Source organism: Heteronotia binoei, chromosome 9 (assembly GCF_032191835.1).
Source record: "Heteronotia binoei isolate CCM8104 ecotype False Entrance Well chromosome 9, APGP_CSIRO_Hbin_v1, whole genome shotgun sequence".
Lineage (NCBI taxonomy): Eukaryota > Metazoa > Chordata > Lepidosauria > Squamata > Gekkonidae > Heteronotia > Heteronotia binoei.
Window position 1 is genome coordinate 77,748,754 of NC_083231.1, and position 23,203 is coordinate 77,771,956.

Sequence of the window (23,203 nt, forward strand, 5' to 3'; positions counted from 1 at the left end):
CTGTCTGTTCTTCAGCCCATATGAATCTGGGTGACACAAAAATAAGTAAGAAGTTTCAGTACAGTCTAGGACAGTACAGTACATTCTAATAGGCACAAATACTGTTGCTTTATAAGCAACATTGTGACAGGGTGCCTTCATATAAATTACTAGTTTAATCATCATGTTTGCTGTATGCATTTTGTGTGCTTTTTGTAGCAGTCACATTAAGCCTGAGTAGGTCTTCCCACTGAACTCAGTGAAACAGTAACTAGAATTATCTGTTTTATTTCTTCAGAGCATACAGACACACAAAGAACAGACTCTGTGCCTCTCTCTAAATCAATGGCTAAGATCATGGTTCTTCCCCACCCACCATGTGTTTGTGTGTACAGCACCTGCTGGGGAATAAATTAAGGGATATCAATTCAATTAGTTTGGTGTCGTGGTTAAGAGCGCAAACTCTAATCTGGAAGAGCTGTGTTTGATTCCCCACTCCTCCACATGCAGCTGCTGGTGTGACCTTGGGTCAGTCACAGTTCCCATACAGCTTTTCTCTAAAGAGCAGTTCTCTGAGCGCTTTCTCAGCCCCACCTACTTTACAGGATGTCTGTTGTGGGGAGAGGAAGGGATGTAAGCCAAAATGCCCTCAAAATGAGATTGGGGAATTGACAGGTGAGTACCTGGCTTTAAAAGGATCTAGAATCTATGTATACAGGATATACATCCAGAAATTATTGCTTAAATTTGCCAAGGACACTAATTAAGTAAAACAATCAAAAATTTATTCCAAAAAAATATAGAACACATATACAAGGTAATAAATACATACAACACACATACAGTCCTAATAAAAATAGAGAGAAATGCAGAGATAACACAAGGATGGACAAACAGGGTGATAATTACCGATCGTAGTCTTCAAGGAAGGCTCCAAGGGCGACAAACTAGGGTGATGGGGGAAGGGACCCTCAACTGATCAGGAATCGGAGATGTATCTAAACAGCAGGATAGGGATACTGCTAGATGCACACCTGTGGGGAGCCGGACCACAGTTTATAAGGACTACCTTGAGCCCTTAGGGGATGGGAGGTACAGGGGCGGATGACAGTGGTCAGCTGGTGCATGACCTCAGAAAAAGGGGAGGCTCTGCATTGACCATAATGGCTGGACTTATGTGTTAGCCAATAGCCAGTTTATTGGGGGCACCTGATTGGCTGCCCATATCTGGCCAATGAGCAGGCTTGGCCCTGGTTACCTGATTGGACTTCCAGGTAACAATGGGCCAAGGGGGAGGCTCCAGGAAGACAATTAAGGGAAAGAATGGGAGAAATTATTGGGGTGGGGGTGATTAAAACTATCAAGCTTATCTAAAAAGGTGACAATAGATGGCCAAATTGCTACCTAAGGTAACACCTGGTCTAAACAAAGATACTTGGCTCTAGGTGAAGATGTTCTTCCTCTTCTTCATTCCTCTACTGGCACCATCCTTTGTCTTGGGTTCCGTTGGCCAAAGGCTTAGGCAGTCTGGCAGGATCCACGCCTAAGATAAGCTTGATAGCTTTATGCATAGGTGACATCTGTTGAGTCGTGAGCCTCCCGCTTCGCTGTTATGGAGTCTAGCACTGCAGGAAGATAGCTGCTGGTGGTGTTAGCCTTCCAAGATGGAGTCTCTGGTCAAGGCTGGAAACCGCTTGACCGGACAGTTCCTGGCGGCGCAACTTCTGCTACAACGGCCGAGATAGGGATTGCACAGAGCGACTGGAAACCATCTGTTCTCCTGGTTAGCCCTCCTCAAGAGACACGGAGTGCTGCTGCAACGTTGTGGCTGTTAGTACTCATAAGTCCCTTCCAGTCTGGTAGACAAAACCCACATTCTCCTGGCAGATGTGTATGAGTTGAGTCTCCAGGCACCCGTGCAACCAAACAGGTGACTACGATGTTTTGGAATTAGGGGTATTTTTCTCACAGGGATGTAGATTGTAATCCACCCTGAGACTCTGAGGGAAGGGTAGGGTATAAATTCAATCTCCTCCTCTCTCCTCCTCCTCCTCCTTCAGTAGCTTTTTTAGCAGTGAATACTAGTCACACTTCTCACAATTTCTTGGAGGAAGACCTGACACTTCTGATTTGAAATGGCATAGTATGAGTTTATAATTAAGCTCTGACCTTAGAGATAATATATACGAGGACTTTTAGAAATAAAGTTGAGTGTGCTGTTTGCTTCCCATCTCAGATGAAGTTCACCTTCTCAGGTCATTTGGACCTATTTGTTTTGAAGGTTCCATTCTGCAATTCACCAGCTATGAAAATGTGACACTGTGCATTGTGGGTAGCATGGGCTGAAATGACTGAATTATTACATGATTATACACCTAAAATATCATCTTTAATCACTGCCCTCCAGCAGCAGGTGAAGTCCTTTCTGTTTTGTCTGGTGTACCATTACCCTCCTTGTTTGTCTTTAATTGTCGTATACATCTATATTTGTGTATGTGTGTTTAAAAATTGATTTTTAATCTGTTTTCACTGTTCACTGCCTTGAGAACCCTAATTGGCCAGAAAGGCAAGATACAAATCTTAAATAAATGAAATACAATAAATAACACTTCCAGCTGAATCATTGCTTGTCACCAAGCAGAGATGTGATTCAGTACTACCTATTTAAAAAATTCATCTGCTGCTTTGCAAGAAGCCATCTACCTGCAAATGTAAGACTCTCCATTACTAGAGTCAGGCTGGTAATCTTATACTATTCTCTTCCCTCTGGTTGGATTTTAAGGAGCATTTCACCCGCTTTGAAAAGACTCTGGTTAATGGGTTAATGAGATTATTGGTTTTAAGTCTGGGTTTACCCCTGTCCAGTCCTGTGATGTACTGGTTGGTGTTAGACAAACAGATCAGGCTATTAGGAGGAGATCTCCTCTCATCTGGAAGATGATGGTCAACTTGTGAGAATGCTAACCTGTGTATGTCTAGTTTTTTATATGGACATCCAGCAGAAATTCTGTTGATTTCACTGTTTCAAATAAAGGCATTGTATCAGTTTCCCTAAGTAACAGAAAACTTAGGGAAAGTATTAGAAAACAAATAAAATATATGTTGTTTTCTATGGAACTCATGCAGAGAAACAAATGTGGGAGAATACATGGTTGCATTCATGCCACAAACACTTTATCCTCTACAGAAGGTTCATGTTATGTCATGGTTCCCATTTCAAAGGCATATCAAGTCTCATAGGATTGATAGGCATAACAGATGTTTCTTTACATTGAAAATCAAAAGGTTTTCCTTGGCCTCTAAAACCCCAGTGCACCTTTGCATGGCAAAAAGCAAAATCTTGACCTCAGGACTGTAACTTACAAGTGTCAAATTACACTTCTATCAAATGACTGCTATAGTTTACCAAGAAGTGACCCGGAGGTTTCACCATTCCTTCACCGTTATCTGTGAAGTTGATTTAGACAGTGGCTTTAGGGTTGTCTGGTGTCTGGGAAGCTGCTAAGTAGACAGCCAAAGTTTATTCCTCCTAGGAAGTGCTCTGCTACACTGTAAAACAGCATCCCTAGCAAAGAGTCTGGTAGTCTGAAATCATATACTGCTTGTATTCAAGAGGATTTGAATTCAAAGATGCATTCCTGAAAGACTGACTACAAGTTCATAAAATCATATAATTGGAGGCTGGGCCACTGTATAGCATGTCTGAGATGCAGGGGACAGAGACAGCAGAGCCTGCATGGAGGAGCAGAAGTGGCTATATGGAAACATGCAGGAAGAAGTGGTCTAGGTATGTGGGCCCCACAGCATAAAAAGCTTTAAATGTAAGCACAAACACTTTGAACTGTACCCAGAAATTAATCAATAGTCAATGAAGGGACTTCAGAATGAGAATAATGTGATCCTGCAAACTTGCCCACAATAACATACAGCTACAGCATTTTGCTTCACGTGCAGTTTCTGGCTTTTCTTCAAGGGCTACCAAATGTCATAATATAGGCTCACATTTACTGGAGCATGGATCAGCATGCCCCCCCCCCCAAACTTTGGAAGGAAAATTTCTCTCTCATCACACAGTACATGTTACAATAGGAGCTCCAAAGTTCAAGGTATTGGAGGTAGGATTGGCCAGCTCCAGAGAAGGTAGACTTTAGGGAGGGGAGGGAACTCAGAAGGTAGATTTGATGCCTCCAAAACTGCCTTTTTCTCCAGAGGAACTTATCTTGGTCATCTGTCAACCAGTTATAACTCTAGATCCTACCTGAAAGCTGGTAACGTTATAGGTCAGTCACTTAAGCCAGAGAAACAGGAATAAGAGCAAAACTAATGTTTTGTGGGTCAAATTTTTGGCAGTGGTTTCTTTAAGAGGTTCCTTTGGTGGGTTTTAATCTATGTTATATGAAGTGTTGTTTTTTTTAGCAGGAACGCACAGGAACACAGTTCCGGCTGGCATGGTGTCAGGGGGTGTGGCCTAATATAAAAAGAAGTTCCTTCTGGCCTTTTTCTACAAAAAAAGTCCTGTGTGAAACAATGGTGTCAGGAGGTGTGGCCTAATATGCAAATGAGTTCCTGGTGGGCTTTCTCTACCAAAAAAAAGCCCTAGTTATATGTTTATTGTAATGTTTATTTATTTATTTTATTTTGGAGATTTTGCTCAAGACCTTTGGTTAAAAGAGTTAATAATAAAGGGACAGAAAAGATCAGCATGCCTATAGGGCATTTGCAAATAGCTTCCTAATTAAATGAAGCTGGAAGAAAGCATTTTCTCTGGTATCTGACAAAAGTGAGCTTTGACTCACAAAAGCTTATACCTTGGGAAATTTAGTCGGTCTTCAAAATGCTACAGGATTTGAGAATTTTTCATGGATCCTATTATCACCTGTTTTTATCCCCTCCCTCCATGTAGAGGTTGCCAACTGGACAGGAACAAAGGATGCTCTGCTGCTTTAATCAGAAGTTTAATGAATGGAAATGGATAGTTGAAGCTTCTCATGATATCAAGTTAAATAACACAAACCATTAAATTGCTTTCAGACCAAACTAATATCCCAGGAACGGATAGAGAGGCCAGTTTAAGAGTTGGCATGTAATTTCTGAGCCTTGGCTATTATTTTTGAGAATTCTTGGAGAATAGGAGAGGTGCCAGAAGATTGGAGGCGGGCGAATGTTGTCCCCATCTTCAAGAAGGGGAAAAAATAGGATCCAGGTAACTACCAACCAATCAGCTTGACATCTATACATGGAAAAGTTTTAGAACAAATCATCAAATAGTCGGTCCTGGAACATTTAGAAAGAATGGATGTGATTACTAAGAGCAAGCATGGGTTTCTCAAGAACAAGTCATGTCAGACTAACCTGATCTCTTTTTTTTTTTTTTTTTGAGAAAGTGACTGCCTTACTGGATCAGGGGAATGCTGTAGACATTATTTATCTTGATTTCAGTAAGACTTTTGATAAGGTTCCACATACTATCCTTGTTGACAAGTTGGTAAAATGTGGTTTGGATCCTGTTACTGTTAGGTGGGTCTGTAACTGGTTGACAGATTGCACCCAAAGAAGATCTGTCTTGGGACCTGTTTTGTTCGACATCTTTATAAACGATTGGATGAAGGAATAGAAGGAATGCTTATCAAATTTGCAGATGAAACTAAATTGGGAGGGGTTGCAAACACAGTAGAAGACAGAAACAGGATACAGAAAGACCCTGACAGGCTGGAAAACTGGGCTAAAACCAATAAAATGAATTTTAACAGGGAAAAATGTAAAGTTCTGCATTTAGGTAGGAAAAATCCAATGCATTGCTATAGGATGGAGGAGACTTGTCTTAGCAGTAGCATGTGCAAAAAGGATCTATGTGTCTTAGTAGATCATATGCTGAACATGAGTCAACAGTGTGATGTGGTGGCTAAAAAGGCAAATGCAATTTTGGACTGTATAAACAGAAGTATAGTGTCCAGATCACGTGAAGTGATGGTATCACTTTACTCTGCTCCAGTAAGACCTCACCAGGAGTATTGTGTTCAGTTTTGGGCACCACATTTTAAGAAAGATATAGACAAGCTGAAACGGGTCCAGAGGAGGGCGACAAAGATGGTGAGGGGTCTGAAGACCAAGTCTTATGAGGAAAGGTTGAAGGAGGTGGGGATATTTAGCCTGGAGATGAGGTGGCTGAGAGGTGATATGATCACCATCTTCAAGTACTTGAAAGGCTGTCATAGAGAGGATGGTGTGGAATTGCTTTCTGTGGCCCCGGAAGGTAGGACTAATGGGTTGAAATTAAATCAAAAGAGTTTCCAGCTCAACATTAGGAAGAACTTCCTGACCATTAGAGCGATTCCTCAGTGGAACAGGCTTCCTCGGGAGGTGGTGGGCCCTCCTTCCTTGGAGGTTTTTAAATAGAGGCTAGATGGCCATCTGACAGTGATGAAGATCCTGTGAATTTAGGGGGAGGTATTTGTGAGTATTTGGACTAGAGGACCCTGGAGGTCCCTTCCAACTCTATTCTATAATGTAAGCACATGAACAGCACAAGCCTATGAACACTGAGTAGAATTCTGAGTAGACCTGCTTAGGATGCTCTCTAAGAAGGAACATGATCAGCTTTGATATTTTTGCCTTTCTCAGAGGGATCAATTGTTTGCAATAAACTCTGAAGTATAAAAAAGAAATCATTTCAGGTATAATATAGTGGGTTCTATGGATCTATGAGTCAAGGTGGTAGTGAAACATTAGCTCTTTATTGATTACATAGTAAGGCTCAGCATAAGACTGAAGACTAGGCCCACAGGGCCAACTTATATACACGTCAGGGTTCCCGCACAAACATTATGTTTGTCCATTCAAACCAACAGAGGGCCCGTGATTGGAGCAGGGCAGGAATTAGGATCCTGCTGCCCATCGTTCCCAAATTCCAAACTCTGGTCGTCTGGCTCCAATAAGCCAGGCAGGAACACCCAGTTCAGTTCTCACATGAGTCCACATACATAACATCCCTCCCCTCCTAGTTCATTAGCCATGATATACATAGTCCTTTAAGTAACCAGGCTTATAGCACCCCCGTGTTGACTGCCTGGGCGCCAGTGAGGGTGGCGGGGAAGCTACAGCTTCAGGTGGCAGGACCAGTGATGCTGGAACTTCAGCAGGTGGTTTGATGTTTCTGGGTACCTCCAGCTCTGGCAAAGGGTCCGAGGTTGGGATCGCAGCTGTTGCCAGTTCAGGGGTGGTTGGAGTCTCAATGGCTGGTGGGTCCTGTGGCCTGCCATCTTCCTCGATCTCGTTGCCAGGCACCTCACATGACCGCAACTGGTCGATGTGCCACCTCATGGTGAACCCACCCTCGGTAATAACCTCATACATGACTGACCCTAGTACCCAGGAGACCCTAGTACCCGGGAGAAGCCTGTTGGAGCAAGAATCTACATAAACCCAGTCTGACAGCTACAGTATGACAGCTGGTGATCTAGCTGCCAGGCTAGGTCACAGTGACCTGATCAGCAGACCGGCTTGAGCCGGCAGAAGCCAAGTGATGCAATCTGCTGAGTCAGCACGGCCAGGATTGGCTGCTTGGACTATATATGATCTGTGTGTGCATCACACAGGTCTCTCCCTGTGAGATGGTGGTTAGGCGAAGCACTTTGTCCGTGGAGGTGATATTGTATAGACTGCACAAGAGAGCACTTGTTGTGTATATATGTTAATACACCTTTTGGCACTAGTTGCACGTGTCTGCCTGATTTTCTTTCCTGAAGCCCTGTGTCGGGCAAGTCATCTCCCTCACTCTGCTACTCCCGCTCCGACAGGGTTATGGGCCCAGGGCGGTTCCGCTGCGCGGAGGAGAGAGTTGAGAGTTGAGCTGACTGTGAGTTTGGAAAGAGCCGGAGGCGAGGAACGCCGGTGAAGGACACAGAAGCACCACCGTTCTCTGTTTGAGAGCCAGAGGGACGTCGGCAGCCAGCTGTGAGGAGGAGTCGGCACGATGGCTCAGCAACAGCTTGGAGTAGCCGTTGAGAAGCTCACCTCAGCCAACTACGCGGTGTGGAGCCTGAGAATGCAACACTACCTCAAGCGTGAAGGGCACTGGCTGTTCGTGAGTAACCCCCCTGCTGACTTATCTCCTGCCGAGACTGTGTTATCGGATAAGGCACTGGCCAACATAGTGCTATCTATAGGAGATGACCAGCTGGTTTATGTGCGAGGGAAGGACACTCCCAAGGCTGCCTGGGACGCGTTGAGTGCGGTGCATGTTAGCACCACTGCTGGTTCCCTCATGGCCTTGACAAGGAGGATGTTCCGCACCGTTATGCCGGCTGGAGGGTGTGTGAAAGATCACATCAAACGGCTAACGGACTGTTTCGTTGAGCTGGAGGCAAGAGGCAAGACTGTAGCTCCAGACGACAGAGTGTACATTTTGCTGTCGTCGTTGCCACCTGAGTACACTCCCCTGATAACTTCTCTGGAGACGGTGGACGTAGCGACCCTGACCATGGAATACGTCTGTGCCCACCTGCTTGACTTCCAAGAGAGAATTGCGGCCGTGAGCTGTCCGGGGGTGTCGGCCGGGCAGCGTGCTGTTATCGGTGTGTCCGGGAAGACAGCCAAGAATGAGCCAGCTTTTGCTGCTGGCAGGCGTCCGAAGGTGGAGGAAGTGGAGCCGACTGCGTTTGCAGTCCGTCGCTGCTATGGATGCGGGTCGTCGCAGCACCTGCTCCGAGCTTGCCCTGAGAGGGAGAAGAGGCGGGGGCGTGTGCGGCGAGAGCGGAGGACCGCCAGCCCGTGTGAGGAAGCAACCCGGCTGGTCACGTCTGCAGTAGAGAGCACAGGGTCTGCTTGGATTTTAGACTCCGGGGCAACGAGCCATCTCTGCTGCGAGAAGGAGTTGTTGAAAAACATTGACAGTCCTGAGCATAAGTATGTGAGATTGGCTGATGGGACCACTGCCAATTCTGTTTGCTCAGGCAATGTGGAATTTCCTGCACTGAAATGTATGTTGCAAAATGTGTTGTATGTACCCTCACTGCAGTCTAACCTGTTGAGTGTTAGCACACTGTTTGACCAGGGATACCAGGTGAGATTTGAGAAAACCTGCTGCAAAATCCTGGGAGGTGGGGGAAAGTTGCTTGTGACAGGAAAGAGGGAAGGTAAACTGTATGTGGTCCAGAGTGATTGTGCCCAGGTGGCTCAGGTGTCGAATGAGCCTGTGCACAATAATTGTATACATTTGCTCCATAGGAGACTTGGGCACTGCGGATTTAGGGCGTTAAAGAAAACCCTGGAGCTTGTGCCTAGTTTGAAAGTAAATCCTTGCAAATGTTACTTGGATTGCCAGGTCTGCAAGAAGACCAAAAGCAAGGCGTGTGCTGTTGCTAAAGAAAGCTCAAGGGAAAGCACACGAGCCCTGGAACTAGTCCATTTAGACGTTATTGGCCCATTGCCAAAGAGTCTGTCGGGGAGGAGATACTGCTTGGTGGCCACCGACGACCACACGAGGTACGCGTGGGTTTTCACCATGGTGCATAAGTCTGAGGTGTATAAGACATTCACCAAGTGGGTCAAAGCAGTGGAGAGACAATTAGGGGTTAATCTCCTGGCTGTACAAACCGACAGAGGGGGGGAATTCTTATCTAACCAGATGAAACGTTGGCTGGAGAACAAGGGCATCGCCCACCGTCTGACGAACCCGGCAACGCCCCGAGAAAATGGGCATGGGGCTGTATTGCAGAATGTGATGTATTGCATGTTAGAGGATGCACAACTGCCAATGACCTATTGGGCAGAAACCATACATGCAGCTGTTTTTTTGCAAAATAGGGTTTGGTGTAATACTGTGAAAAATGTGCCTTACAGGTTACTGTTGAACAAGACCCCAGATTTGAGTTCTTTAAAAGTCTTTGGGTCACGGGCTCGGGTTGGCATCCACTCCACGAGTAGCGGGGAGGGGGATGTCCGGGCAGAGAGCCTAATTTTTCTGGGCTACAAGCCAAGGGCCAGGTGTTATCGTTTCTGCAATAGCAAAAGCAAGATAACACTTAGTAAGAGTACCCAGTTCAATGAAGAAAGCAGCTGGCCAAGGTTGCACTCCTTGCAGAAACAATTTGTCCTGCTGCCAAGTAGCGATAACGATGTTGGAGCGCAGCCCAGAACTCCAGCCCAGGAGGTGGCACCCAGTGGGGCTGGAGACGGTGAGCCGAATGCTGGCACAGAGCCTGACGAGCAGAGTCAGGAGGCAGAGCCTCAAATGCAGGAACTGGAGGTAAAGTGTGAGAGTCAGGAGGTTCAACACCCAATTACAGGGGCAGAGCAACCAGCCCAGGAGGTGGGAACAGAGCAACCCGAAGAAGACAAAGCTGGTCCAAGCACAGGGCCACGGGTGTCTGCCAGGTCCACCAAAGGCCAACGTCCCGCTAGGTACAAGTGTCCCTATGTCACTCTGACTGTCAATCCAGACCCACCCGGATTTGAGGAAATGTTAAAAGGAAAGGCTAAGAAATGGAAAGCCTGGGTGGCAGAGTGCGAGGCAAGGGAGAAGGAGGCTGAAGCCAAGCGTCTGAAAGAGCTGGCTGAACAGGAACACGATGATGTGTTTTACAATCATGATGAGTTCCTGAACGAATTCCGGAAAGGGTTCCGAGCTACGTAAATATGAACTGTAATGTTGCTGGTGGACATGTATGTAAACTGTGTAAAGTGTTTTGGTGCACTGGGTTTAAATAGATTAGGAGGTGTGTTGGAGCAAGAATCTACATAAACCCAGTCTGACAGCTACAGTATGACAGCTGGTGATCTAGCTGCCAGGCTAGGTCACAGTGACCTGATCAGCAGACCGGCTTGAGCCGGCAGAAGCCAAGTGATGCAATCTGCTGAGTCAGCACGGCCAGGATTGGCTGCTTGGACTATATATGATCTGTGTGTGCATCACACAGGTCTCTCCCTGTGAGATGGTGGTTAGGCGAAGCACTTTGTCCGTGGAGGTGATATTGTATAGACTGCACAAGAGAGCACTTGTTGTGTATATATGTTAATACACCTTTTGGCACTAGTTGCACGTGTCTGCCTGATTTTCTTTCCTGAAGCCCTGTGTCGGGCAAGTCATCTCCCTCACTCTGCTACTCCCGCTCCGACAAAGCCATACTGCCCCCCCCCAAGTTCTTTGCATACACCAAGTTCCCCATATCAAAACCCCTGGGTGCTCGGACTGTGTCGAGCACACCTTGCATGTCTGGGGCCCTATACAGGTGCATTCAGTCTAGGAGCGTCGATAGCTGCCAGCCCACGAGGAGCTCAGCCAGGCAGCGGCCGGTGGCTGTGCAAGGAATGGCATGTTGGGCTAGCAAGAACTCAGTGAGGCGGGCCTCTCAGTCCCTCTGGATGATGTGGCAGAGTGACTCTTTATTGGATCGCACCATCCTTTCAGCTTGGCCATTGGTGGCTGGGTGCAAGGGGGCTGTCCTAATATGCCAAATTAGATTCCAGCCACAGAAGTCCTGGAACTCCCCTGCTGTGAAGGCAGTTTTGTTGTTGGAGACAAGGATGCTGGGGAGCCCTGCAGAGTGCTGTGATGGCAACCCAGGAGGAAGTGGAGGCAACAGGAACTACCTCAAACCACTTTGAGTGGGAGTCCATGATCAGGAAAAATAGCTGTCCCTGGCCCACAAAGTCGAGGTGCAGGCAGGACCAGGGGTTACGTGTGGACTCCCGCTTTTGGGCTGACATTCAGGGCGGTGTTGACCGGGTCTCCATGGCATCATCGATCCTGGGCCTTCATCTGCACGATCCACAAGTGAGAATCGTGCAGTGCAGTGAGGACACTCTGCCGCAGAACTGAGGGCACCACCACCCGACTTTCCCACAGCAAACAGCCCTTGTGAACTGACAGTTCATCCCGGCGGGATGTGAAAGCTCCAACCGGCCCGTGGGCCATCCCCTCCACACCCAGTTGAGAATCTGGGAGAGGATTTTGTCCCTGGCAGAAAAGTGAGCAATGTCTTTTGTATGGACCGGGTGGTCCGGGAGGGACTCTAGCAACATTATCTGGTGCACCGGATCTGGCTCTCTGGAGGGCAGTGGCGACAACTCAAAGCATCTGCATGGCCCATAGCCTTCCCAGGCCAGTATTGGAGGTCATACTGGTACCCCACGAGGAAAATGGACTACCTTAGGACCTGGGGCGACAGCAACAGGGGTGCTTAGTGGTCAGAGGCAAACAGGCCTAAGAGGAGCTTATGGTCAGTGAGAATGATGAAGGACCGCCCATACAAGTAATCATTAAATTTCTTAATACCGGCTACCATGGCCAACCCTTCCTTATCTATCTGCACATAGTTGTGCTCAGGTTTTTGTAAGGTTCTTGAGTAGTAAGCCACCAGAACCCCACGGCTGTCTGACAGCACATGTGCTAACACCACCCCCACACCGTAAGGAGATGCATCACAGGCCAAGATGACGGGCAGCCACTCATCAAAGTGCACCAGGAGGCTGTTGGATGTGAGTAGATCCTTCACCGCTTGGAAGCCTGAGGCCTGCCAGCAACCCCATACTTACAAGGCCCTTTTGTCCAGCAAACAGTGGAGGGGTTCTGCTACTGCCACTTTATGAGGAAGGAAGGCATTGTAGAAGTTGAGGAGGCCTAAGAAAGCCTGTAGTTCCGCTTTATTTGTGGGGGAAGGTGCGTCACAGATGGCCTCTACCTTTTCTTTCAAGGGATGGATACCGTTCGCATCCACCGAGTACCCCAGGAAGTCTATCTTAGGAAGCCCAAGAAGGCATTTCTCCCTCTTCACCTTCAGGCCTGCTGAGTAGAATCGTTGGAGTATGGCACGGAGGCGGGAGGTGAACTCATCTTCCGTGGCTGCTGTAATTAACACATCGTCAAAAAATGGCTGGGCCCCAGGGATAACTTTCAAAAGAGAGTCCATTAGGTTCTGGAATATTCTCGGTGCCATGCAGACCCCAAACTGGAAGTGCTTGACCTTGAAGGCACCTCTGTGCACTACTATCATTTGCACCTTGGCCGTGGCGGCATCCACTGGAAGCTGTTGATACGCCTGTGCCAAGACCAGTTTCCCAAAAATCTTAGCTGCTGTTAAGGAGGCCAACACGTGGCTCACAACCGACACTGGGTAGGCATGACCTCACAACACTTCCCTTCTATGACCATCAAAGGCAGCCTCCCTGAGAAGCCGCCATACTTCACCCTCTGGAAACCCACTCCCTTAACTGCTATCTCCCATTTCTGATATTCCTGGACAATGAACGGGGAAGGCTGGAACTGGGCTTCCCTCCCTCCCCCCCCCCCGGGCACAATCTTCAGAAGGTCCTGAGAGAAATTGCAGTGTGTTCAGCCCCTGAGTCCACCTCCATTTTGCATGGCTTGCCCTCAATGAGCACAATTACCTGAAATTTTCTGGGGGAGGGCAGGGGAAGTTGGCAAACCTGCTCCTCTGTGGTGGCAATGGAGTGGAGGTCTTCCACGATGGCAGCATCCTGGCACCAGCCCGGATTCTGCATGACCATGCTACTCAGCCTGGATTGCTTTGACCAGGAGTGACAGACCCTAGCTAGATGGCCCGTCTTTCTGCACTGATGGCAGACTGTCCCTCTGAACCGGCAGGAGCATCTCTCGTGGTCCTCTCCGTAGCTGGCAACTCATGGACAGGTGCAGTCTCTGTTGGTCATCTGGGTGGTTGCTTCTGAGCCACGTGCCAGAGCTTGAGTGTGTAATCCTCCCCCACATCCTCCGATTCAGACGATGAAGCGGCAGCTTGATGCACAGAGGTCATGGCTCACTCCTTCCTTGTTTTCTTGTAGGCTGTGGCCTTCTTGATAGCCTTGGCCAGGTCCTTACTGACCAGTTTCAGCCACAGCTTCTCATCCTGCAGGCCAAAAAATGAACCAGTCTCCCAGGGCTTCGTCCAGGACAGAGAACTCGCAGTGGATGGACAATTGGCAGAGAGAGGTGCTAAATTCAGTCATGGACTCATTGGGTCGCTGGCTGTGCTCCGAGAACTCTAGGCGGCACACCAGGACTATCGGCGGAGCAAAGTGAGTCATGAGGGCTGTGGTGATCTTATCAAAGGTGGCTGCCTTGAGGGTCGTGGGTGCATGAGGCCTTGTGCCAGCTCCAGGACATCCATCCTGCAGCAGCTGAGGAGCAGCACCTTCTTCCTGTGGCCCGTAACCTCATTGTATTCGATGTGGTTCTCCAGTTGCTCCTACCAGGTCTCCCATCTCTCTGGGCTGGCCATATCGAAAACTGGAGTCAGTCCTGGCGTAATGGCCATCTTGTCAGCGGTGGCGGTGAGGGGCGCAGTGCTGGAAACTGAAGCAGTGATGCACGGTGTGGTGCCGGACTGGGCCACTCACCAGGATCCCACCTTCATCGCCACTATAATATAGTGGGTTCTATGGATCAATGAGTCGAGGTGGTAGTGAAACATCAGCTCTTTATTGATTACATAGTAAGGCTAAGCATAAGACTGAAGACTAGGCCCACAAGGCCAACTTATATACACGTCACAGTTCCCACGCAAACACTCTATTGGTCCATTCAAACCAGCAAGGGGGCCGTGATTGGAGCGGGGCAGCAGAAATTAAGATCCTTCTGCCCATTGTTCCCAAGTCCCCAAGCTCTGGTCGTCTGGCTCCAGTAAGCCAGACAGGAACAGCCAATTCAGTTCTCACATGAGTCCACATGCATAATATCAGGTCTCCTGGGAGCAGTCTGTTGCAGGAGCCAGGGAATCCCAGCTAGAAAAGAATGTTATGGAAAACATAAACATACCTTATCTTCCTTTCTCCAGCAGCTAAGATTTCCTGGAAGCTGTGATTTCCTCTCTTTGACTAAGGAAACAATAAAGAGCATGTGGCTGACTGTGCTTGAATGGCCTGATACTGGAAGTGAAATTGTTCTGTGATCAATTAGTGCTGTATATGATCTGGAAGACAATGAAGTTGAATGCCACTATGGCAATGATGGAGAAGGACCTCTCAGTCTTTGGGAGACTGCAGACATATAGATAAGCCTGAGAGAAGGAGAAATGTTGCCTTTCTAGTTATTGAACACTTGATGTGTTCTGGGGGCATCCAGCAATCGTAGGCCATTTCAGATGCCCTTGATGCACCTATACTTTGCAGGCAACAAATCCATGGTTTTGTGCAGGTGCCATTTTCCCCCTTTGACTGGCCTTTCTACAGGGTAAAAAGAATATAAAGCCAAATGCTATTAACCCCCCTGAGGAAATATGACTGAATAGATCCCCGTCCTATCATTATTAAGACCACTCAGCAGCTGCTTCTGTAAATCACTTTTATATTTGCACTCTCAGGGAACTAGAGGACAACCTTGTGAATAGGGTCCCCAGGTTATTCTACAAGCTCAGGCAAATGCATCTCATAAAAACTCTGACTTTTAAGGGCCTGACCTTGGGTTTCAGAGGACAGTATATCTGGGGAATCAAGGGGTGCATATTCTCTCACTGCAGTGCAAAGAAAAGCCAGTGTGCATTGTTAAAGCCTTTTGTAACACTGAAAATTGCAGAACATTATTTGAGGGAAAGAGTCAATTCAAATGGATAGCTTTTCAAAGGCATGAAAACAGACTAGCACTAGCCAGAAGAGAAAGCAAATACCCAGGATGTTTCTTAAACATTAAGAAAGGTAAAGTCCCTTGCATAGAGTCAGAAAGACTTACTGATCCATTCTATGCTCCACTGGGGCAGTTGTACTTAGGATTCACTATAAGGATTTCAAATGTAATGAAAAGGCTAGTAGCAAAGATGAGGCAAAGACCACACAACAGCAAGAATTTTTACTATATGTATTAAATAGGGAATGGAGATGAACAATATTAGTAATTTTGTTTTTATTTATTTTATCAAATTTATATCCTGCACTCCCCTAACGGGCTCAGGGCGGCTAACAACAGTTAAAAACCACATTGAATATTTAAAGCAATATACAGTAAAATCAGTTCCACACATTTAACCAAAAAATCCAAGATGCACATTGATGTTTCTGAATATCTATATTTATCCGGTGAGATTGTCAGTGCTGTGGGACATTTGTTACCTCCCTTTAACTGTTGAAGGCAAGCTTAAACAGTTCAGTTTTACAGGCCCAGCAGAACTGTGACAGGTCCCGCAGGGCCCTGATATTTTCGGGGAGGGCATACCACAGAGCTGGGGCTATTGTTGAAAATGCTCTGGCTCTAATGGTGGACAATCAAATTATTTCAGTCTGGAAATCTGAAGGAGATTTTGGAACCCTGAATGTAGTGCTCTCTGGAGCACATATGGGGAGAGGCGGTCCCGAAGGTAGACAGGTCCCAGGCCATTTAGGCATTATGTCCTCAGGCAAGCTAGATATACCTGTTATAACAATCTTCAGACTTAAAAAATACTCAGATGATGCTGTTCCTGGATAAGTGTTAACTGTTCCAGCCCCAAAATTTAAGTTCTTTTTGCTGAACTAAATGTCAAGGTCAATGCCACCTCAAACCTACAGATAACAATGGCTTCAGAAAGAGATCTTTTAAAAGTGAGTACAAAGAGTAGCTACTCCCTAGCCTGATGGGAGGAGCAATTGCTTCTGCTTGCTGCAGGAACAGTGAATGAGAATGGCTTCTTTCACTCCTGCAGGCCTTCTGAAATACCACAAAGAAGGATTCCCTTATTTTTTTCTAAAACATTTTTTTTAAAATATTAACCTTTTCCATAGGACCTCATTATATTGTGACTGAAAGCTAGGAAGAAATATTGGTGGGGGGTACTTCTTGGTAGCTTTTGAAGTCATCCCTTTGGGGTAATCTATTCTAACTCCAGGCTGAACTTCAACTCTGTAGAGTCAATGTCTTTAGCACTTCACACTCATGGCCTTCAAAATACTTGGGGCTAAACCAAACATGACACTGGGAAAATTCTAAGCAATTAAAAAGAAAAGTTCCTGGGATCTCAGTCCAGATTGGCATGGCTGCAGGTTGCTTGAGCCTTATTTCCTGCACCATTTTTCAAACCTAAAACAGCCATGTAGAGCTGCTAATTAGGATTGCCGGGTCCAACTCAAGAAATATCTGAGTACTTTGGGGTGGAGCCAGGATCAAGTGTGTGACAAGCATTATTAAACTCCAAAGTGAGTTCCGGCACTCACATTTATAGGGACAGCACACCTTTTAAATGCCTTCCCTCCATTTGGAAATAATGAAGGAAAGGGGCACCTTCTTCTGGGGCTCATAGAATTGGACCCCCTGTTCCAATCTTTTTGAAACTGGGGAGGGGGGTATTTTGAGGAGAGGCACTGGATGTTATGCTGAAAATTTGGTGCTTCTACCTAAAAAAAACAAAACAGCCCCTCCAGAGCCCCAGATACCCACAGGTCAATTCTCCATTACATTCTATGGAAATTGATCTCCATAAGGTCTAATGGAATGCCCAGCAGACATTTCCCACCCACCCTCCTGCTTTCTGATAACCCTGAAGCAAAGGAGGGTGTCCAAACCAGGGGATCCCCTGCCCACAACTGAGGATTGGCAACCCTACTGCTAATGTGCCTTGTTGGGGTAAAATATATAGACTTGTATGTTTATCCCTTTATGGAAAGGTGACATATACAATTTTAGTTAATAATAAATAAATAGCAAACAATCAGATGTTTTGGGTTTTTAAAAAATTGTGTCTGACCTCAGATATCCCAGACCATCTCCACAGAAGACCCAGAAGATTCCATCTTGATCTTACACCTGACTTATAGATACTTCCATGCTGTGTGACTGGCCAACCAGTTCCTGTCATGGATTCACCTACCCAAAAGCCTTGCCATTCAGGGCCAGTACGTTGCAATTGAAAAGCTGGCAATCAATCTCAGAGTTTATACTACATGAGACACTACAAAGTTCCACAAATGAGCTTCAAGTTATTTTTTCTTCTCTTGAAAAGCAGGAATGTGAAGACCTGGTTTAAACTGGTATCGGTATAGAGTTGCCAACCTCCAGCTGGTAGCTGGATATCTCCTGGGATTACAACTGATCTCTAGGCAACTAAGACCAGTTCATATGGAAAAAATGGCCACTTTGGACTCTATTGGCATTATACCTCACTGAAGTCTCTTCCTTCCCAAACTCTACCCTCCTCAGGGTCAACTCCCAAAATCTCCAGGTGTTTCCAACCCAGCATTGGCACCCTAGGTAGGTGGCAAGAGTAAATTTAAGACTTCCCTTTTCTTGTTTTCTGCACACAAGTGGGGCAAATAGCAACTTCACAAAGTCATTTCAGATCAGGAAAATGGTGACTGGGGGAGGCTCAATCTCTCCTGCACTGCAGTCTTGCATGCCTGCTTTTTTTAAAAAAAGAAAAACATGTCAAATCTCATTCACAATACTTGGTATAATTTGGCCCTTAAATTGACAGAAACCAAAAAGTATTCCCTGAAATCAGACTCTCTATTTACAATGGGGTTCATTAAACAATCTCAATTTATGCCTTTCCAAAAGAGCTTGCAATTTTAAAAGTGGGGACTGAAAAAGATAGGATAGATCAGGGGCTGTTTTTTACTTCATTTCCTTTGCAGTGTGTCAAAACAATCCACCGCAGATTTTCCACTCACAGCATCACAAGGGAGGATTCCAACAAGTGAAACAAATATAGCATGGATTGTAGATGAATCCCACCAAGTTTTGCCTCCTCATTCCCAGGGTCTTTCATGAGAATCTTGCTCAGGCCCCCGTGGGAATGAGTGGAAGTTGCCAAGAAGCAGTTCTTGGTGGGCTGTACTCACTTCGAACTGTGTTTTATATGGCATGATAGTATAAAGCCGTCTTTCTTTGCCCTTCCTTTTCACAAGATTTTTCAAAGGTCACTGCTGCACTGGTGTCAATGATAATTTAAGCACCAAATTTAACATACATTGAATGCTGGCTTTTGTTTTCAGCCTGGCTTGTCAGAATGTTTACAGGCTGGGATTTTTTTCCCTCAGGTTTATCTCTGAAGCTAAAGTCACTTGCATTCCAGGAATGCCTCATTTTTTGTGGAAAAATGCAATTTATTAGAGGAAACTTTGAATGACATTTTTAAAATGCCTGCTTTGCTGGTGTACAACAGTCAGGCCTCTGTTAAAGTCAGATCTTTATAACTAAGAAAAGCAAGTATAAGAAGCTTGCAAAGCAATATCTCAAAGTAACAGTGATGTAGAGCTATTTCCTGACTGGAAAAAAAGTCCAATAATTAGCCAGCTTTACTAAAAGACCAAAAGAAGTGCCCCAAACAGTGCTAGGGCACTGTTTCCTCAATTCGAATAAAGTACCCTATTTCATTCTATGTGTGCCATCAAGAAAAAGAGAGGGCCATCTTGAATTCACATATAAGTTTAAATTATATACAGTAAAAAAAAAACCAATGCAATGAAGGCTGGTATGTTATGTGAGTATTACTGTTCATCAGTTCGCATGGAGTCTTTTGGTACTGGTCTCAGATGGGTACTGGTCTCTATCAGAATATTTCCCCCCTCTATCTCTATTTAAATCTATACTTATTAAATCTATTCTCTACCCCCCCCCCCCGCCCCCGTGATTTAGTGGAGAAACACACATAGACCTTAACCTTTTTTCTTTCCATCCTGTTCATTCCTTCACTACTGAGTCAGGGCGAACAGGTGCTGTACCCTACACACATTGGAGCCTCCAAATCAGATTTCAGACAGGTACATCAAAGTGTCCCCATTTTATAAACCATTAGGGACTCAGAGATGTTTTGAAGGCAACATTATTAGAGGGCGAACAGAAGGATCCCCAAGAGAGGTACTCTCTCCCATATGCCTGACCATTGAATATCAATTGTAAGCATAAAACAAATGATGGAGAAGCCATAAACTCATGGTCTCTCCAAGGAAATACTTGACAAGGACAAGAAATAGCAGCCCTTATACATTCCTACATGGACTCAAAAAAAGACATTCCCAAGGCCAAGACTACAATGCCTGTGTGAGAAAAAGACACCTGATTTCAGAACATCATAGTCACCCGTTTGGTTGCCAGGGTGCCTGGAGACTCAACTCACACACATCTACCAGGAAAATGTGGGTTTTGTCTACCAGACTGTAAGGGACTTATGTGAGTACTAACAGCCACAACGTTGCAGCAGCACTCCATGTCTCTGGAAGAGTGCTAACCAGGAGGAAAGATGGGTTTCCAGTCGCTCCGTGCACTCGCCATCTCGGCCGTTGCAGCAGAAGAAGTTGCACCACCAGGAACTGTCCAGGCAAGCGGATTCCAGCCTTGACCACAGAATCCATATCAGAAGGCTAACATCACCAGCAACTATCTTCCTGCAGTGCCAAACTCCATTACAACAAAGCGGGAGGCTCACGTACTCAACAGGCGTCACCTATGCATAAGGCAATCAAGCTTATCTTAGGTGCGGATCCTGTCAGACTGCCTAAGCCTTTGGCCAACGGAACCCAAGACAAAGGATGGTGCCAGTAGAGGAATGAAGAAGAGGAAGAACATCTTCACTCAGAGCCAAGTTTCTTTGTATAGATCGGGTGTTACCTTAGGTAGCAATTTGGCCATCTATTGTCACCTTTTAGAAAAGTTTTGATAGCCTTTAATCACTCCCACCCCAATAATTTCACCCATTCTTTCCCTTAATGGTCATTCTGGAGCCTCCCCCTTTGGCCCATTGTTACCTGGAAGTCCAATCAGGTAACCAGGGCCAGGTCTGCTCATTGGCCAGGTATGGGCATCCAATTAGGTGCCCCCAATAAACTGGCTATTGGCTACCGCATAAGTCCAGCCCTTATGGTCATTGCGGAGCCTCCTCTTTTTCTGAGGTCATATACCAGCTGACCACCTGTCATCTGCCCCTGTACCTCCCATCCCCTAAGAGCTCACGGTAGTCCTTATAACCACAGTCCCAACTCCCCACAGGTGTGCATCTAGCAGTACCCCATTCCTGCTCTTTAGATACATCCCCGATTCCTGATCAGTTGAGGGTCCCTTCCCCCATCGCCCTAGTTTGTTGCCGTTGGAGCCTTCCTCAAAGACTACGATCGATAATTATCACCGTTTGTCTATCCCTGTGTTACCTCTGTGCATTTCTCTCTATTTTTATTAGGTCTGTATGTGTATTATATGCATCCATTACCTTGTATGTGTGTTCTATAAGTTTCTGTAATAAAATCATAATTGTTTTACTTAATTAGTGTCCTTGGTAAATTTAGCAATAATTTCTGGAAGTGGAATCCTGTATACATAGATTCTAGATTCTTTTTAAGCCAAAGGTGCCCACCTGTCAATTCCCCAACCTCTTTTGAGGGCATTTTGGCTTACACCTGGCTGAAATGAAGGGCACTGAAACCCATCAGAGCAATCCTCTTTGGTACTGAAATCTCTACAGTCTGCTGACTGGTCAACATACTTGTCACTTAAATTATTGTTGACACCCCATCTCTCCTTTCTCAGTCCTGCTGCCCTTATTGAATTGCAACAATTTCAACAATGCCCTTTTCTGATAATTTCCAAGTGTCAGTAATTTATCAATCTGGGTTAGGTACTGTAATTATATTGAAGAATGAAATATACTTCTTTCAGTGTTTGATGGGCTACCATTCAGTTGGACATCCCTACAGCTGCCAAATGTTGATGTTTGCTAGTAATGTTTTTTGTTTGATTTGCAAAACATGGTTAAAGCAAAGATAACAGTCTGTGTCTTAAGGAATCTTTTAAAATATTTACATTGCTGGTGGTTACCTGGCAACTTAAACACAGCATATGAAGTCAAACTGCAGTGCCAACCCCTTTAACAAAACATGAAGAGGTTTCAACCTAAATACAGCAACAAGGCTCTGTCATGGCTGAAGGCCAATCTAGTCTTCCCTGGCATCTCCTGTGTCTGATCTTTGAAGGCATGTCTGAAATGAGCCAGCCTCTTGTGAATTCAGCCTTCCTGTCTGCCTCAAAGCAGTTTTAAACCCCAAGGAAATAGGTCTATGATTACAAGAGCTACAAATTGTTTAATGTGTATCTGCAGCCAATTATCCAATTTTTGTTGTTGTTGTGGCCTCTGGAGTTTACATCTAATGAGCTTGTTAGATCCAGACCTGAGTGCATTTGTAGGACATGAACTCAGGATGTACAATTTGACAATGCCAGGAGGTCCTAAAGCCACATTTGCAGGAGGCAACTCTGAGTGTCATAAATTGTACACTGAGTCAGTAAAAGGCTGAATTAAGTCTGCCATTACACTCATCTTGTAAATTGAATTACTCCATATGTTTTGGTAAGCCACAAGGAGACTCAATGTGTTTTCTGCTGTGCTCTATGTCTATTGCTGTTTAACAGCTCAGAAAATATAACTTAATTACAACACCTAGAAGATATGACATTCCAGTGCATTTTGCCAGCTTACAGGAGGGAAAGAACCTGTAAAGCAGCCAGATGTGTAGCAACCAAAGTTTGTGGCTTGTCTGTTTTCTTCTTCAAGGCTTCTCATTCAAGCATATGTGGTCATGAAATGGAATGACTATTTCAACTTCAACAACCCCATCTCATTTGTCTTTTCACTGATAAAAACATTTAGAAAATAGCTGATCCATTGATGCAATCTGCATATTACTACCAAGGCAAGTAGTTGTGTTACCTTTTTTACAGCAAATTAGACAAGTTCTTACTCCAGTGGACATACTTTTAATTGTTCAGATTCCAAGATGGTTGTTCAGTAGATCTGAACTGAAAAAGTAGTGAAGTCTTGTGTACCTTGTTTCGCAGCAGAGAAAAGGGGATCTCTTCCCACTGGTGTTTTGGGGCATTGTGTTCCACTGAGAATGAAGGATGCTCTTGAAGGATGTTTTCCTTTTTTTCAGTGCACAGTTAGGTATAATTGGCACCATAAGATTGTGACATCAGTGCATTCACTGAGTGAACTACAGCTGGCTGGAATCAAAACTGATTACTTCCAGGAAGAAGATGACACAGTTAACTCCAAAGTAGCAACAGATCAGGAAAACAATGGCACAAACAGACTGGGGGAAAGTGTAAACATTCTCATTACAGTGGGAAAGGCTTTGAAAATAATCCCCCACTTGGGCCATTTAGCAAGAGCTCACAGGAGCACAGCTCTGAACCTTTCTGATGGCTCCCCATCCTCCTCCCCACCTCCCTTATCCATTGAATAGTAAGTGCAGCTGCAGAACAATCCCTGGATTAGGAGAGTAAGGGTGTGCAAAAGAAAAAAATTGGGGAAAATTT